Genomic DNA, 17,273 nt, shown 5'->3' on the forward strand with positions numbered 1-17,273 from the left:
GAGGGCGGACGTGCGGCCACGCTCTCCTCCCTCAAGACTTTTTTTGAACAACTTTCCACAACCTTTACTCCCTTCACCAAACTTAACTCCTGCGAGAATCCCAATTGCGAATTGTGTCTCTGCAACATGGCTGCACTAAACTGCAATTGTGCCCAGTTTACATACCATTGCAAATAAAAATTTCGGCCAAGCCCGTATTTTCCTGCATTTAAAAATTGAATATCGCTGTATAAGAAAACAAGCGGAAGAAGTTTGGCAATATCCGAACTTCAAAGTTCAAAGTGTCATTTAAGTTTTGAATGTTTAAGTTCAGCAACAAGTTCAACAACAGACTGAACACGTCATCTGTTCATTGGTAAGTTAGTCTTGGCCATTATTTATATATCTATTTATTTATTTTATATATTTTTTTAGGAAGTTTTTCATGCATTTTGGCTAGATGGGATAGTGAGTTGTGTCTTGGTTTGGGTCCGAGTTCGATCCCCAAGTGATCCGAGTGGTTGGGTGTTATTCCTTCACTCTATCCTCGTATCCCAGTTCCTTGTCCTCAAATCCCAGCTCCTTGTTCTTATATCCCAGCACCTTGTCCTCATATCACAGCTCCTTGTTCTTGTATCCCAGCTCCTTGTCCTCATACCCCAGCCCCTTGTCCACATATCCCAGCTCATTACATTCATATCACAGCTCCTTGTTCTTGTATCCCAGCTCTTTGTCCTCACATCCCAGCCCCTTGTCCTCATATCCCAGCTCATTGTCCGCATATTCCAGCTTCTTGTCCTCATATCCCAGCTCCTTGTCCTCATATCCGAGCCCCTTGTCGTCATATCCCAGTTCCTTGCCCACTTATCCCAGCCCCTTGTCCACATATCCCAGCTCTTTTCCACATATCCCAACCCCTTGTACACATATCCCAGCTCCTTTTCCTCATATCCCAGCTCATTGTCCTCATATCCCAGCTCCTTGTCCTCATATCCCAGCTCCTTGTCCTCATACCCCAGCCCCTTGTCCACATATCCCAGCTCATTACCCTCATATCCCAGCTCCTTGTCCACATATCCTAGCCCCTTATCCTCATATCCCAGCCCCTTGTCCTCATATCCCAGCTCCTTGTCCTCATATCCCAGCCCCTTGTCCACATATCCCAGCTCTTTGTCCTCATATCCCAGCTCCTTGTCCACATATCCCAGCCCCTTATCCTCATATCCCAGCCCCTTGTCCTCATATGCCAGCTCCTTGTCCACATATCCCAGCCCCATATCCTCATATCCCAGCCCCTTGTCCTCATATCCCAGCTCCTTGTCCTCATATCCCAGCCCCTTGTCCACATATCCCAGCTCCTTGTCCTCATATCCCAGCTCCTTGTCCACATATCCCAGCCCCTTATCCTCATATCCCAGCCTTTTGTCCTCATATCCCAGCTCCTTGTCCTCATATCCCAACTCCTTGTCCTCATATCTCAGCCCCTTGTCCTCATATCCCAGCTCCTTGTCCTCATATCCCAGCTCCTTGTCCTCATATCCCAGATCCTTGCCCACTTATCCCAGCCCCTTGTCCACATATCCCAGCTCTTTTCCACATATCCCAGCCCCTTGTACACATATCCCAGCTCCTTTTCCTCATATCCCAGCTCATTGTCCTCATATCTCAGCTCCTTGTCCTCATATCCCATCCCAGTATAATCCTTCTACTTTTGCATTCTCTCCCCCAAAAATTACTTTATCTAACACCCATAATGGTTTAACTTTCTATTCAATATGTCTATTGAAATTCAATGTCTATTGACTTCTCCCGTGTAAAGTAATGGCATTATTGGTGCCATTAAATCTATCGTAAAGGGCGAAAGCCATTTCCCATTTTTAATATACACCTCATACACCACCTATACATTGGTATACATTATATGCGTGTATTCATCCATATACATGTGTGAAATTTCATTTAAATGCATATATACATTCTCATACGTCCATGCACATCGTTACACATTACTGTACATTCATACACATTCATACACATCACTACGTATTCATACCCATCTATACACATTCATACTCATCTATAGACATTCATACCCATCTATACACTTTCATACTCATCTATAGACATTCATACCCATCTATACATATACCCATCAATACACATACCCATCAATAAACACTCATACATATCAATACACATTGATACACTTCTGTATGGAAAGCAATTTATATTTGCTAAGATCACAATCTTCTACTAATTTATTGTAATAAATCATAAGTAATTGTATATCTCTGCGTTCGTTGTGTTATACAATAACCAATTAAGAATTATTCAATTATTGCATCATTTCTGGTTAACAGGTGTGTATGCAAATGAGGGACACATGTATTTAAATGAAGATTTACGTGTTTACGAAAGATACAGGTGTGGAAATGAGGCATATATGTGTGCAAATTAGGTGATAGGTGTTTGCAAATGATTGACCCCCATGTATGTGATTAAAAAGTCACATATTCAAGAAAAGAATATGTGGGTTAGTGTCAAAGAATTGATGGATAGAGGAACATATTCGAGGAAAGGCTGCGGGAAATGCACCTTACGACACTGGAAGGCAGAAGAGTAAGGGGAGACATGATCACTACCTACAAAATCCTCAAGGGAATCGACCGGGTAGACAAGGATAAACTATTCAACGCTGGTGGAACGTGAACAAGGGGACACAGGTGGAAACTGAGTACCCACATGAGCCACAGAGACGTTAGAAAGAACTTTTTCAGTGTCAGAGTAGTTAACGGATGGAATGCATTAGGAAGTGATGTGGTGGAGGCTGACTCCATACACAGTTTCAAGTGTAGATATGATAGAGCCCAGTAGGCTCAGGAACCTGTACACCAGTTGATTGACAGTTGAGAGGCGGGGACCAAAGAGCGAGAGCTCAACCCCCGCAAACACAACTAGGTGAGTACACACACACACACACTCCTTTATGAAAACAGGATGGGCCATCCAGGATCGTCGCTGCAACATATGTGAGACCATGTCTGAAATATGCAGCGCAGGCTGTGACTTTTATATAATAATCACAAAATGAAGCCAAAGAAAGGCCAAAAGTAAGACACCCGAGTGTCCCAGAGCTGAGAGGTATAACTTATGAGGAAATAATAAATAAACGCAACCTCATAACTGGACGAGAGAGAAATCAGGGGAGACATGATCACTGCTCCCAAAATACTCAGGAAAATAGATCAGACGGGTGGGGCTCGAACAAGGTTCTCAGGTGGAAGCTGGATATTGGAATCACTCATAGTGAATGTAAAATAATTCAATTCACTGTCAGAATACTGCTGAAGCCTGACTTAAAACTTCAGCGTCCGGTCCGCAGACGCAGACACGATACACCCAATAGATTCAGGAGCCTGTCTGCTGCACTAGTCGATTGACGGTTGAAAGGTGGAACCAAAGTTTTGCAACTGAAAACCCGCCCAGCACCACACAACTTGTTGATATACGTGAGATCAGGTCTGCTGGACACATATACTCTGCGTCTGCTGGATACATATACTCTACGTCTGCTGGATGCATATACTCTACGTCTGCTGGATGCATATACTCTACGTCTGCTGGATACATACACACGACGTCTGCTGGATACATATACTCTACGTCTGCTGGATACATACACACGACGTCTGCTGGATACATATACTCTACGTCTGCATATACTCTACGTCTGCTGGACACATATACTCTACGTCTGCTGGACACATATACTCTACGTCTGCTGGATACATATACTCTACGTCTGTTGGATACATATACTCTACGTCTGCTGGATACATATACTCTACGTCTGCTGGATACATATACTCTACGTCTGTTGGATACATATACTCTACGTCTGCTGGATACATATACTCTACGTCTGCTGGACACATATACTCTACGTCTGTTGGACACATACACACAACGTCTGCTGGACACATACACACAACGTCTGCTGGATACATACACACAACGTCTGCTGGACACATACACACAACGTCTGCTGGACACATACACACAACGTCTGCTGGACACATACACACAACGTCTGCTGGATACATACACACAACGTCTGCTGGATACATACACACAACGTCTGCTGGACACATACACACAACGTCTGCTGGACACATACACACAACGTCTGCTGGACACATACACACAACGTCTGCTGGACACATACACACAACGTCTGCTGGATACATACACACAACGTCTGCTGGTTACATACACACAACGTCTGCTGGATACATACACACAACGTCTGCTGGATACATACACAACGTCTGCTGGATACATACACACAACGTCTGCTGGATACATACACACAACGTCTGCTGGACACATACACACAACGTCTGCTGGACACATACACACAACGTCTGCTGGACACATACACACAACGTCTGCTGGATACATACACACAACGTCTGCTGGATACATACACAACGTCTGCTGGATACATACACACAACGTCTGCTGGATACATACACACAACGTCTGCTGGATACATACACACAACGTCTGCTGGACACATACACACAACGTCTGCTGGATACATACACACAACGTCTGCTGGTTACATACACACAACGTCTGCTGGATACATACACACAACGTCTGCTGGACACATACACACAACGTCTGCTGGACACATACACACAACGTCTGCTGGACACATACACACAACGTCTGCTGGATACATACACACAACGTCTCCTGGATACATACACACAACGTCTGCTGGATACATACACAACGTCTGCTGGATACATACACACAACGTCTGCTGGATACATACACAACGTCTGCTGGACACATACACACAACGTCTGCTGGATACATACACACAACGTCTGCTGGATACATACACACAACGTCTGCTGGATACATACACAACGTCTGCTGGATACATACACACAACGTCTGCCTTTAGTCTGCTCCATATCCCAGCCCTGAGTCTGCTGTTTAATAATATTTAAAACGAATTGTATTTCTATATTTATTACTAACCTGGAATGTCTAGCTGTTGCATCATACCCAGCTGTTGCATCATACCCAGCTGTTGCATCATACCAGCTGTTGCATCATACCCAGCTGTTGCATCATACCCAGCTGTTGCATCATACCAGCTGTTGCATCATACCCAGCTGTTGCATCATACCAGCTGTTGCATCATACCCAGCTGTTGCATCATACCAGCTGTTGCATCATACCCAGCTGTTGCATCATACCCAGCTGTTGCATCATACCAGCTGTTGCATCATACCCAGCTGTTGCATCATACCAGCTGTTGCATCATACCCAGCTGTTGCATCATACCCAGCTGTTGCATCATGCCCAGCTGTTGCATCATGCCCAGCTGTTGCATCATGCCCAGCTGTTGCATCATACCCAGCTGTTGCATCATACCCAGCTGTTGCATCATACTCAGCTGTTGCATCATACCCAGCTGTTGCATCATACCCAGCTGTTGCATCATACCCAGCTGTTGCATCATACCAGCTGTTGCATCATACCCATCTCTTGCATCATACCCAGCTGTTGCATCATACCCAGCTGTTGCATCATACCCAGCTGTTGCATCATACCCAGCTGTTGCATCATACCCATCTCTTGCATCATACCCAGCTGTTGCATCATACCCAGCTGTTGCATCATACCCAGCTGTTGCATCATACCCAGCTGTTGCATCATACCCATCTCTTGCATCATACCCAGCTGTTGCATCATACCCAGCTGTTGCATCATACCCAGCTGTTGCATCATACCCAGCTGTTGCATCATACCCATCTCTTGCATCATACCCAGCTGTTGCATCATACCCAGCTGTTGCATCATACCCAGCTGTTGCATCATACCCAGCTGTTGCATCATACCCAGCTGTTGCATCATACCCATCTCTTGCATCATACCCATCTGTTGCATCATACCCAGCTGTTGCATCATACCCAGCTGTTGCATCATACCAGCTGTTGCATCATACCCATCTCTTGCATCATACCCAGCTGTTGCATCATACCCAGCTGTTGCATCATACCCAGCTGTTGCATCATACCAGCTGTTGCATCATACCCATCTCTTGCATCATACCCAGCTGTTGCATCATACCCAGCTGTTGCATCATACCCAGCTGTTGCATCATACCCATCTCTTGCATCATACCCAGCTGTTGCATCATACCCATCTCTTGCATCATACCCAGCTGTTGCATCATACCCATCTCTTGCATCATACCCATCTGTTGCATCATACCCAGCTGTTGCATCATACCCAGCTGTTGCATCATACCCAGCTGTTGCATCATACCCATCTCTTGCATCATACCCATCTCTTGCATCATGCCCAGCTGTTGCATCATACCCAGCTGTTGCATCATACCCAGCTGTTGCATCATACCCAGCTGTTGCATCATACCCAGCTGTTGCATCATACCCAGCTGTTGCATCATACCCAGCCGTCTAATTACGTCCAGAAGTCCAATTTCTTCCCTCCCCTTTCTCTTCTGCTTTCTCTTACTTGCTCCTCACCTTTCATCTCTCTCTCTGCTCTTATTCATTTGAGTCTCCCCTTCTTCTTCTTCCGTCTTCCTTATGGCCCGAAACGTCGTCCTTTCCCCATTTTCTGTTGTGGGGTTTGGTTCACGTGTAGAGGGGAGGGCATTGGGTATTCCCACGGTGGAAGAAAGGGGGATTGATATTCCCAAAGGGGAGAGCATTGTATATACACCCAAAGGGGAAGAGAGGACGAAACCCCGATTTTTGTCACTCAAATGGGCTCGGAACTCTACTCAAGGCAGCTGATTGGGTCGATGAATCGTAAATATTTGATGGAGGTATATGTATTATATGTATGTATGTGTATATATATATATATATATATATATATATATATATATATATATATATATATATATATATATATATATATATATATATATATATATATATATATATATATATATATATATATATATATATAACTGAAAACTCACACCCCAGAAGTGACTCGAACCCATACTCCCAGAAGCAACGCAACTGGTATGTACAAGACGCCTTAATCCACTTGACCATCACGACCGGACATAATGAGGTGATAGCCGAGGCTATTTGAACCACCCCACCGCCGGCACTCGGATAGTTATCTTGGGCATAGCATTTTACCAAATCACCTCATTCTTTGGGGCACACGTGAGGAACACAAATGCGAACAAGCCTGAATGGTCCCCAGGACAATATGCAACTGAAAACTCACACCCCAGAAGTGACTCGAACCCATACTCCCAGAAGCAACGCAACTGGTATGTACAAGACGCCTTAATCCACTTGACCATCACGACCGGACATAATGAGGTGATAGCCGAGGCTATTTGAACCACCCCACCGCCGGCACTCGGATAGTTATCTTGGGCATAGCATTTTACCAAATCACCTCATTCTTTGGGGCACACGTGAGGAACACAAATGCGAACAAGCCTGAATGGTCCCCAGGACAATATGCAACTGAAAACTCACACCCCAGAAGTGACTCGAACCCATACTCCCAGAAGCAACGCAACTGGTATGTACAAGACGCCTTTGTGTATGTACAAGACACCTTTGTTCGCATTTGTGTTCCTCACGTGTGCCCCAAAGAATGAGGTGATTTGGTAAAATGCTATGCCCAAGATAACTATCCGAGTGCCGGCGGTGGGGTGGTTCAAATAGCCTCGGCTATCACCTCATTATGTCCGGTCGTGATGGTCAAGTGGATTTAGGCGTCTTGTACATACCAGTTGCGTTGCTTCTGGGAGTATGGGTTCGAGTCACTTCTGGGGTGTGAGTTTTCAGTTGCATATTGTCCTGGGGACCATTCAGGCTTGTTCGCATATATATATATATATATATATATATATATATATATATATATATATATATATATATATATATATATATATATATATATATATATATATATATATATATATATATATATATATATATATATATATATGTGTGTGTGTGTGTGTATATCACGAAAATAAACACGTGATTAAGAATGTGACAATGTCAGACCACGGAGGAAAAATGAAACAGGAAATTTCCTTAAGGAAATTTCCTGTTTCATTTTTCCTCCGTGGTCTGACATTGTCATATATATATATATATATATATATATATATATATATATATATATATATATATATATATATATATATATATATATATATATATATATATATATATATATATATGCCCACGCTCTTATTGAACACTATAATATAAAATATTCATGTATAGCTCTCCGCTGTATGAATGAACAGTCATTAGGTATACACGAGAAATGAGACAAAATGAGGTCTATTCTGGTCACAACAATAGCTAGAAGTGTGTATATACATACACCTGTATGCATATACATACACATGTATGCATACACACACTTTGAAATAGTTCAGAGGTATGCCACTAGACTAGTCCCGGAACTAAGAGAACTGCACCTCACGTCGCTCGAAGACAGAAGAGCTCGGGGAGACATGATCACCACATACAAGATTCTCAGGGGAATTGACATTGTAGACAAGGATGGATTATTTAACACGGGTGATACGCGAACAAGGGAACACAGGTTGAAGCTGAGTACCCAAATGAGTCACAGGGACGTTAGAAAGAGCTTTTTCAGTGTCAGAGTAGTTAACAGATGGAATGCACTAGGCAGTGATGTGGTGGAGGCTGACTCCATACACAGTTTCAAGTGTAGATATGATAGAGCCCAATAGGCTCAGGAATCTGTACACCAGTTGATTGGCAGTTGAGAGGCAGGATCAAAGAGTCAGAGCTCAACCCCCGCAAGCACAATTAGGCGAGTACAATTAGGTGAGTACACACACACACACACACACACACACACACACACACACACACACACACACACACACACACACACACACACACACACACACACACACACACACACACATACACACACACACACACACACACAGAGGAGGACAGCTTGAGGCTTCAAGAAGACCTGGACAAGCTGCAGGAATGGTCGAACAAATGGCTGTTAGAGTTTAATCCAAGCAAATGTAATGTAATGAAGATAGGGGTAGGAAGCAGGAGACCAGATACAAGGTATCACTTGGGAGATGAAATACTTCAAGAGTCCGAGAGAGAGAAAGACCTGGGGGTTGATATCACGCCAGACCTGTCCCCTGAAGCTCTTATCAAGAGGATAACAGCAGCAGCATATGCCAGGTTGGCTAACATAAGAACGGCCTTTAGAAACTTGTGTAAGGAATCTTTCAGAACATTATATACCACATATGACAGACCAATCCTGGAGTATGCGGCACCAGCATGGAGTCCATATCTAGTCAAGCATAAGACTAAAATGGAAAAGGTTCAAAGGTTTGCCACCAGACTAGTACCCGAGCTGAGAGGTATGAGCTACGAGGAGACACTACGGGAATTAAACCTCACTTCGTTGGAAGACAGGAGAGTTAGGGGGACATGATCACCACATTCAAGATCCTCAAGGGAATCGACAGGGTTGATAAAGACAGGCTGTTTAACACAAGGGGCACACGCACTAGGGGACACAGGTGGAAACTTAGTGCCCAAATGAGCCACAGAGATATTAGAAAGAACTTTTTTAGTGTCAGAGTGGTTGACAAATGGAATGCATTAGGAAGTGATGTGGTGGAGGCTGACTCCATACACAGTTTCAAGTGTAGATATGATAGAGCCCAATAGGCTCAGGAACCTGTACACCTGTTGATTGACAGTTGAGAGGCGGGACCAAAGAGCCAGAGCTCAACCCCCGCAAGCACAACTAGGTGAGTACAACTAGGTGAGTACACACACACACAAATCCCAGATGAAATCTCCCCTTGGATACTAAAGAAAGGAGCAGAAGAACTGTGCCTGCCACTCTCCATAGTGTATAACAAATCACTGGCAACAGGGGAACTGCCAGAAATTTGGAAAGCAGCTAACGTAGTCCCGATATACAAGAAAGGGGATAGACAGGAGGCATTGAACTATAGGCCAGTGTCCCTAACCTGCATACCATGCAAGCTGATGGAGAAGATTGTGCGAAGAAAGCTAGTGGAACATCTGGAGCGAAAGAACTTTGTAACACAGCATCAACATGGGTTCAGGGATGGCAAGTCCTGCCTAACAGGGTTACTTGAATTCTACGACCAGGCAACAAAAATCAGGCAAGAAAGAGAAGGGTGAGCAGACTGCATATTTTTAGATTGCCAGAAAGCCTTTGATACAGTACCACACAAGAGGCTAGTGAAAAAGCTGGAGATGCAGGCTGGAGTAAAAGGGAAGGTACTCCGTTGGATACAGGAGTACCTAAGCAACAAAAGACAACGAGTCAATGTGAGGGGTGGGGTCTCAGATTGGCGAGACGTTACAAGTGGAGTCCCGCAATGCTCAGTCCTTGGACCTATATTGTTTCTGATGATGATAAATGATCTCCCAAAAGATATAGATTCGTTTCTCTCAATGTTTGCTGATGATGCAAAAATTATGAGGAGGATTGAAACAGAGGATGATAGTAGGAGGCTACAAGATGACCTAGACAGACTGAGTGAATAGTCCAACAATTGGCTGTTAAAGTTCATCCCGAGTAAATGCAAAGTAATGAAACTAGGCGGTGGAAACAGGAGGCCAGATACAGGATACAGAATAGGAGATGAAGTACTTAATGAAACGGACAGAGAGAAAGATCTGGGAGTTGATATCACACCAAACCTGTCTCCTGAAGCCCACATAAAAAGAATAACGTCTGAGGCATATGCGAGGCTGGCTAACATCAGAACTGCCTTCAGGAACCTGTGTAAGGAATCATTCAGAATCTTGTATACCACATATGTAAGACCAATCCTGAAGTATGCGGCCCCAGCATGGAGTCCGTACCTTGTCAAGCACAAGACGAAGCTGGAAAAAGTTTAAAGGTATGCCTCCCAGAACTAAGAGGCATGAGTTACGAGGAAAGGCTGCGGGAAAAGCACCTTACGACACTGGAAGACAGAAGAGTAACGGGAGACATGATCACTACCTACAAAATCCTCAAGGGAATCGACCTGGTAGACAAGGATAAACTATTCAACACTGGTGGTACGCGAACAAGGGGACACAGGTGGAACCTGAGTACTCACATGAGCCACAGGGACGTTAGAAAGAACTTTTTCAGTGTCAGAGTGGTTAACGGATGGAATGCATTAGGCAGTGATGTGGTGGAGGCTGACTCCATACACAGTTTCAAATGTAGATATGATAGAGCCCAGTAGGCTCAGGAATCTGTACACCAGTTGATTGACAGTTGAGATGCGGGACCAAAGAGCCAGAGCTCAACCCCCGAAAGCACAAATAGGTGAGTACACACACACACACACACACACACACACACACACACACACACACACACACACACACACACACACACACACACACACACACACACACACACACACACACACACACACACACTCACACACTCACACACACACACACACACACACACACACACACACACACACACACACATACACACACACACACACACACACACACACACACACACACACACACACACACACACACACACACACACACACACACACACACACACACACACACACACACGCGCGCGCGCGCGCGCGGACACCAGAAGATCCACATATAATAAACAGGGACCATACCTCCTTATAACGACCAGAGAAACGGACCCGAGAGTGGACCCAACGCCATACCAAACACGGGATCGAGGCCCCTATAAAGCGGACACTATGTTCAGCGTCCTGTACGCTACCAGAAGTTAAAACTTCACTCGGAAAAAACAAAAATAAGAAGGTATTTAGATCTCTGTATACCGCCTGTGTGAGACCATTTATAATGCTTAATTGTGTCGGGGACAGGCAGCCTGCGGATATATATGTATATATATATATATATATATATATATATATATATATATATATATATATATATATATATATATATATATATATATATATATATATATATATATATATATATATTGTATCTATATAAATAAAAATGGAAATGTTCGTTTGTTCAAAATCGCTAATCTCTGAAAGGTCTTCATCGATTGCTTTGAAATTTTCACACTATGTTCCATTCGTATACGCGCGTGTTTTTATATACCTACTATATAGATTCCACCACACCTGTGACAGGTAAAAACATGCGTTTCTAAAAAACAGTGTCATCTGTTGCACATAAGACCAACAAAAGCTGTACTCAATATGTTACGAATTCCATTTCAATGTTTCCGATTTCATTGATAAATTGAATTTTCATAGATTTCGATTTATTTTCATTTTGATTTAATTATTTTGTGTGACATTGCTTGGAATTGAGCTGTGTTGTTTACCATACTGTTCATTTCGTGAGAACAGTTTATTTTGTTATTTGTTTATTGTGATCATTTCGTTTCTTGAACGGTTTTTCTTATATTTCAGTGATGGGAAAATCTGGGGCAAGATTCACGAAGCAGTTACGCAAGTACTTACAAACGTGTTCATCTTTCCTCAATCTTTGATGGCTTTGGTTACATTTATTAAACAGTTTACAAGCATGAAAACTTGCCAATCAACTGTTGTTATTGTTATAAACAGTCTCCTGGTGCTTCGGAGCTCATTACCTGTTTATTAATTGTAAACAAAGTCGCCAAAGATTGAGAAAACATGTTCAGGTTCGTAAGTGTTTGCGTAATTTTTTCGTGAATCTAGCCCCAGATCATTTGATGTTCCCAATTTTCTGATGGGAACATCAGATCATTTGATCATCAGACGAGGGGTTGGGGAATGGTGGGAAGGACGAGGGGACGGGAGTGGGGGATGGTTGGGAGGACGATGGGACGGGGGGAGTGAGGATATTGGGGAGGAATAAGGGACGGGGGAGTGGGGGATGGTGGGAAGGACGAGGGGACGGGAGTGGGGGATGGTTGGGAGGACGAGGGGACGGAGGAGAGGGGGGGGGGAATGGTGGAAAGGACTAGAAGACAGGGAAAGGTTGCTGTGGCACAGCAACAGCCACAGCAACGCGTGGCCGGGTACTGCTAGTATATAAATAAAAATGGAAATGTTCGTTTGTTCAAAATCGCTAATCTCCGAAACTTCTTCACCGATTGCTTTAAAATTTTCACACAATGTTCCATTCGCATCCGACCGGGTCTTTATATACATACTATATAGATGTCACGTCTGTGATGAAAAAAAACAAGTTTTTTTGCAAAACTGTGATTTTCATGTGTTTTTCATGTGGGGGGGAATCTTCGAAACCTCTTTACCTATTACTTTGAAATTTTGAAACGACGTTGCATTCAAATAGCCGCGTGTTTTTATATACCTACTATATACATGCCTCACCTGTGACAGGAAAAAACATTTTTTTTTTTCTAAAACAGCGCCATCCGTTGCACATAATAGCACCACACTTGGTATACTAAATATGTTACGAATTTAATTTCAATGTTTCCAGTTGCATTCATCAATTTAATTTTCATAGATTTTGATTTATTTTCATTTTTATTTAATTATATTGTATGACATTGCATTGGAACTGAGCTGTCTTGTTTACCATACCGTTAAATTTGTGAGTATAAGTATAGATGCCACACCTGTGACAGGTAAAAACATGATTAAAAAAAAAAACAGCGCCATCTGTTGCACATAAGAGCAACTCACGCTATACTAAATAGGTTTCGATTCCATTTCAATGTTTCCGATTTCATTGATAAATTGAATTTTCATAGATTTCGAATTATTTTCATTTTGATTTCATTATTTTGTGTGACATTGCGTTGGAATTGAGCTGTGTTGTTTACCTTACTGTTCATTTCGTGAGTATCGTTTATTCTTTTATTTTTTCATTGTTTTTCATTTCTTTTTTTAATTTTTTTCTTATGTTTCAGTGATGGGAACATGAGATGATTTGATGTTCCCAATTTTCTGATGGGAACATGAGATGATTTGGGAAGGCATCGGACGAGGGAGTGGGGAATGGTGGGGAGGACGAGGGGACGGAAGTGAGAGATGGTGTGGAGGACGAGGGGACAAGGGAGTGGGGAATGGTGTGGAGGACGAGGGGACAAGGGAGTGGGGAATGGTGGGGAGGACGAGGGGACGGAAGTGAGAGATGGTGTGGAGGACGAGGGGACAAGGGAGTGGGGAATGGTGTGGAGGACGAGGGGACAAGGGAGTGGGGAATGGTGGGGAGGACGAGGGGACGGAAGTGAGAGATGGTGTGGAGGACGAGGGGACGGAAGTGAGAGATGGTGTGCAGGACGAGGGGACAAGGGAGTGGGGAATGGTGGGGATGACTGAGAGACAGGGGAAGGGTTGCTGTGGCTCAGCAACGCACATGCTTTGCTGAGCCACATATTGACCCCCCCCCTCCCCTCAGGATGCAACCCCACACCAGTTGACTACCTCCCAGGTACCTATTTACTGCTAGGTGAACAGGTGCATTAGGTCATCGGATAGGTGCCCAACTATTTATGTCCCATTCGGGATTCGAACCCGGGATTCCCGATTGTGACTTGAAAACGAAGCCAACTGTACTCCCGAGAACCAACTTTACAATCAATCCTGGAGCCCTAATCTCAAAAGAGAGAGAGAGAGTGAGAGAGAGAGAGAGAGAGAGAGAGAGAGAGAGAGAGAGAGAGAGAGAGAGAGAGAGAGAGAGAGAGAGAGAGAGAGAGAGAGAGAGAGAGAGCGAGAGAGAGAGAAGACTGATATAGACTTGATAGAGACGGCAAGAAAGGCGGGATCCAAGAGCTAATGCTCAATCCTGCAGGCACACAAACAGGTGAGTACAAACACACACCTTATTACACTGGAGGTAATCTGTCCGAACCGAACCTGTCCCCAGAGGACCACATCAAAAGAATATCATCAGCGGCATATGCTAGACTGCCCAACATAAGAACTGCCTTTAGAAACTTGTATAAGGAATCGTTCAGGACCCTGTATACCACTTCTGTAAGACCAATCCTGGAGTATGCAGCTCCAGCCTGGAGTCCAAACCTAGCTAAACACAAGACAAAGTTAGAGAAGATTCAGGGGTATGCCACCAGGCTTGTCCCGGAACTGAGAGGAATGAGCTACGAGGAAAGGCTAAAAGAACTGAACCTCACATCCCTGGAAAACAGAAGAGTAAGGGGAGACATGATAACCACCTACAAAATTATCAGGGGAATTGACAGGGTGGACAATGACAAACTCTTCAGCACGGGTGGGACACGAACAAGGGGACACAGGTGGAAACTTAGTACCCAGATGAGCCACAGAGACGTTAGAAAGAATTTTTTCAGTGTCAGAGTAGTTAATAAATGGAATGCACTAGGAAGTGATGTGGTGGAGGCTGACTCCATACACAGTTTCAAATGTAGATATGATAGAGCCCAGTAGGCTCAGAAACCTGTACACTAGTTGATTGACAGTTGAAAAGACGGGACCAAAGAGCCAGAGCTCAACCCCCGCAACCACAATTAGGTGAGTACTAGAGTGAGCGAGAAATAGGGGAGGGGGGGACATGATAACGACATATGAGATTTTAATTGAAAATTAGCACGTTTGGAACAGCCGAACGAGTTGTCAAGGATGTTACCTGGAGATGCTAATGAGTCATAGTGTAGATATAGATAGATATATCACGCTATTGGGATTTTCTTGTGAACTATATGTAAAATGAAAATCGAAGCCCAGGAAATCAAGCTTAACCATTCCTGTGTGATTATCAATCCCACTAAGTATTTTACACGTCTCTATCATATCTCCTCTCTCTACCCATCAAAAAAAATTAACTTAATTTCAAGCATTATAAGTTGGTTTAAATTGTTATATGAAATTATGCATGATAGTATTCATTAGATTCAAAGCTAATGATTGGTTACAACGCGTTCGGCAAACTTGATTGGTGGTGATTGGGGCCGAGGTGTCAATCCTCACCCAATTGATTGACAAAAAAACTTTCCTCATTTACTTCATTTCTAGCGAAAAAAAATCCTGGAATTCACCAAATACTTCAGGACCAGTCGAGAGTTTGTTGAGCTTCGCGGACTTTGCGCCATGTTCGCGAATTTAATCCACACTTCGCGAATTTAAATAATTTCTCGCGAATTAAACCCATTTCTCGCGAATTTCAATCATTTCTTTTGGTCATTTCGTCTATTTCTCGCGAATTTAATATATATTACTCGCCAATTTAATTCATTCTTCGCCAAGTTGATCGAATCCTCGAGATGCGTTCGCGAACATCTCAAGCAATCCGAATTCTTAAGATAACAAGCGTGAAATTGCTTGTTAAGTAGAGATTAAAATTATCTTCCTTCAACAAACACCTGAATACGAAATTCAGGGTTTTTATCAGGTGTTTTTCTGTTTGTTTGTGTTTGTATAATGCCTTAAGGAACATGTTTTAGTCGTGTGTTTTTTCTCTGGTTTAAGGATTTGTGTTTTAAGGGCTTATTGCATTTTTTTCCTTTTAATTCTTGATCAATTTTGATTCTATATTTTCTTTTTTTGCTCTTTTGTATTCTCTCTATTTATCTCATTTTATTTATGATTTTTTTTATTTGTTTGTGTTTATTTCTGATTCACGAGTTTATTCCCTGTTTGACTTCTTCCGTATTTGCTTTGTTTTAACTTGTTATTTTCCTGCCTCATTTCATTGTTTTTTTTCCTCTACCTGCTTTTTTTATTGTTTTTTTTTTCCTCTTTTTCAGACTTTTACGACGTTGATAACATGATTCTATTTGCTTTTTTTTTCATGCTTCTGTTTTTTTATCTTTTTCTCTCATTTTTATCAATTGAATTGTTCGTATTTTTGTTAGTTTCATATTTTTATGTTTCGCTATTTTTGTTATTGTTTCATTTCAGTTTGCTATTTTATTATTTAATTTTAATTTATTAAAAAAAATTGTCCTTCCTTCTAATTTCTAAGTAGGCTTTCCTACTAATTTCTAAGTAGGCTTTCCTACTAATTTCTAAGTAGGCTTTCCTACTAATTTCTAAGTAGGCTTTCCTACTAATTTCTAAGTAGGCTTTCCTACTAATTTCTAAGTAGGCTTTCCTACTAATTTCTAAGTAGGCTTTCCTACTAATTTCTAAGTAGGCTTTCCTTCTAATTTCTAAGTAGACTTTCCTACTAATTTCTAAGTAGACTTTCCTACTAATTTCTAAGTAGGCTTTCCTACTAATTTCTAAGTAGACTTTCCTACTAATTTCT

At 42.6% G+C, this 17,273-nt stretch overlaps 1 long non-coding RNA gene across 1 annotated transcript in view; it reads left to right on the forward strand.

Moving 5' to 3' along the window:
- The window catches only part of LOC138370155 (uncharacterized), a 68,494-nt gene continuing 51,221 nt past the window's right edge, over nt 1–17,273 (forward strand). Inside the window, exon 1 of the long non-coding RNA XR_011230056.1 lies at nt 1–355. This is a non-coding gene — a long non-coding RNA (uncharacterized lncRNA). The remainder of the gene's footprint in view (nt 356–17,273) is intronic.

The sequence above is a fragment of the Procambarus clarkii genome, chromosome 31, assembly GCF_040958095.1.
Source record: "Procambarus clarkii isolate CNS0578487 chromosome 31, FALCON_Pclarkii_2.0, whole genome shotgun sequence".
NCBI classification, from domain to species: domain Eukaryota; kingdom Metazoa; phylum Arthropoda; class Malacostraca; order Decapoda; family Cambaridae; genus Procambarus; species Procambarus clarkii.